At 45.5% G+C, this 3035-nt stretch overlaps 1 non-coding gene across 1 annotated transcript; it reads right to left on the reverse strand.

Moving 5' to 3' along the window:
• Window positions 1-234: 234 nt before the first annotated feature.
• Window positions 235-306, reverse strand: trnae-cuc (transfer RNA glutamic acid (anticodon CUC)). The gene has a single exon. It is a non-coding gene; the product is annotated as a tRNA-Glu (tRNA).
• Between the last annotated feature and the right edge of the window lie 2729 nt (window positions 307-3035).

Below are 3035 nucleotides of genomic sequence, written 5' to 3' on the forward strand. Positions count from 1 at the left end.
GGCCGTCAGACTTTACAGCTCCTCCCTCGGAATGTCAAACACCCTGAGCCAATAGTCTGGTCCTGGACTAATTTCCACTTGGCATAATTTACCTATTATTATTTAATCATTCATGGATTTATATTGCTATATTTCTACACTATTCTTGGTTGGTGCGACTGCAACGAAACCAAATTTCCTTCGGGATCAATAAAGTATTTGTGTCTGATTAAATTACAGCAGGCAATATTTGAATTCCCTGACCGGGAATCGAACCCGGGCCGCGGCGGTGAGAGCGCCGAATCCTAACCACTAGACCATCAGGGAATCTGACGAAACACTGCCTACAGCAATAGACAACTATCAAACCCAGCAAAATGTAAAACAAAACTTGCAGATAAATAATAATAATGAATAAATGTGATAAATATTGCCACCTATCTACTGCTCAGCACTTTGCAGATCTCTTCTTTACCCAGTGCTTCAGGTTAAGGAACACTCTGGACTCTGAATTAATCACTGGGAAACACTCGTTCTCCGGTGTCTTTATGAAGATGGTGACATTCATTTTCTCCTATGAGCCCTCGGTCATTCTTGTTTCCGTCTATCTCCTCGAAGCAGTTCAGTAGTCGGCCCTCCGATTCCCGCGACATTGTTGCCGATACATCTGTTGTCTTGTTCCTTATCCTCCGCCTGGGTGGAGGTAGGAGAAAGAAAACCAGACGTTCATAATGCCCGAAATATGTTCTGAGGGTAGAATGGTAGGCTTTCCTGATCGTACTCTAGCAGTGGTCGAGTGTGTGGGAGCCCCGGTACTGAGGATGACGCGCTGATGACAAATGAGCTTAGAATTCATTAAATAAGACTGATAGAAACCCCTGCAATGATTTGAAAGTCCTCAGCTTAGGCAGTTCCTTGTTTGCTGTTCGCGGCACTCAGTACATGGTATTCTTGCTTAACATCTGCTCTGGCGGTATGTGAAGCGCCGTCCGGATCAATGAGGAGAACCCTCTCGGTAAGCAGCACCGACAGAACTCAATCATTGGATGTTGTGATTGGGAGAACAAGGGTGCGGCAAGACCGCTATATACAGAGAGCATGAAGAATTTATCACAAAACAACATCGCCGTTCCACCCCCCGCCCACCCACCAGCACGACAATAATACCTTCCTATCTTGTCCGAACGGTGGATTGAGAAGCCTTCCGGCTGTTCCACCGAACTGAGCCATGTCTCCATGAAACAGAGAAGACAGCAGTCCCTCATTTTCCTCCGAAACTGCAATGTTGTGCTTACGTAATGTATTGTGTTTTCAAGTAATTCGCCTTTGGCTAAGAAGATGCTGGGTAAAGGACTCTTCGTAGCCCATCGATTTAGTCTGGCTTGAAGTGATCCGAACCGACCTCTTTTCCGGCAATGGTAATGGCTGACCTTCGCTGATCGCTGAAAGGTGCCGCACCTGCATTCCCGAGAGTCAAGTCCACCTGGTCCTTCAGCAGCTCGTTAAACTGCCGATTAATTTAGACAGCTCAAATGTACGTTTCTTAAAGGGAAATTAGGGGTTTCACATTGCAGCGACAATGGTTCAGCAGATATAAATCTAGACATTTTGCGAGCTGTCGGCAATACGTCGCGTGTATCGCCAGTGCCATCGTGGACCTTTGGATTTATAAACAAATCTCAACTTTCCTAAATCCTTATCAATAATGTAGACATCCCGCTCTTACTTGAGCCTAAAAAATGCATCACCTCGCACGTCATCTCTCTCCCGTCTATCCCCCTCCCGCTTTCTACCGACACCAAACACCCGACTCCGATCTCTCTCCCCATCGAAAATCTTTCACGAATCCCCGATCTCTCGTCACACCAGTTCCCTCGACTTCCTCGCCCTCCCTCCCCGGTCTTTATCTACCTTCCTCTTCCTCTCGCTACCTCACCAGTCTCTGTCCCAGTCACTTTCTCCCTTGTCCCTCTCTCTCTTCTCTCTGGCCAGAGTCGACTCCTTTCCCGGGTATTACCTTTTCTCTTCATTGACTGTTCATGGAGTGTCTTGGAGTGAAGATGACGTCTGAACCTACGTGTTTTATAATTGAAATAATAAAAGTTACTTGTTGGTAAGTACGGATTCTCTGTACCTCGCTGACCATTATTACAAGGGGTGATTCTTGTAACGGTGGCGTCCATCATTAAAGCTGTCCACCAACAAGTCCCACCCTCTGCACGGTGTTACCATCGGGATGGAGATACAGAAGCGTGAAAGCTCACGCTCAGTGAATCAGGAACAGCTTCTTCCCCGCCGCCGCCAGCAACTCAGGTTTTTTTTTCCTCTAAATTTATTTAATTGCACTGTAAAGTTAACAAATTTCAACACATATCCCGATGATATTAAATCTGGTTCTGATCCTGATTCAGATGAAGGGAGATGTGTTAGTTTGAACTTAAATTAGTTGAAAAGTTATCAGAACCTCGTGAGACGATGGGCTGTAGTGTGCTGTAATACACATTCATAACCATATAACCATATAACAATCACAGCACGGAAACAGGCCATTCCGGCCCTCCTAGTCCGTGCCGAACTCTTAATCTCACCTAGTCCCACCTACCCGCACTCAGCCCATTCTCCCTCCACTCCTTTCCTGTCCATATACCTATCCAATTTTACCTTAAATGACACAACTGAACTGGCCTCTACTACTTCTACAGGAAGCTCATTCCACACAGCTATCACTCTCTGAGCAAATAATTATCCCCTCGTGTTTCCCTTAAACATTTGCCCCCTAACTCTCAAATCATGTCCTCTCGTATGAATCATTCTATGTTCTATGCTCTATCTAGGTACAGTATCTCACTATTTAAGTCCAAACGATTAATTATTTAAAGCTACGACGCCTTCCTTTTCCAGACTACTCTCAATGCGTCTGATAATACTGCAGGAGAATTTAACAACAAGAGGCCAGAAATGTGAGTGCCGACCGCTGGGTGATATTAATGGTTTTGCTTGGAAGGGACACGTCACGTACTACGTAATGAGGAATTGTCCTCGGTGTTTGGACTACG

The sequence above is a fragment of the Hemitrygon akajei genome, unplaced genomic scaffold (genome assembly GCF_048418815.1).
Source record: "Hemitrygon akajei unplaced genomic scaffold, sHemAka1.3 Scf000199, whole genome shotgun sequence".
Taxonomy (NCBI): Eukaryota; Metazoa; Chordata; class Chondrichthyes; order Myliobatiformes; family Dasyatidae; genus Hemitrygon; species Hemitrygon akajei.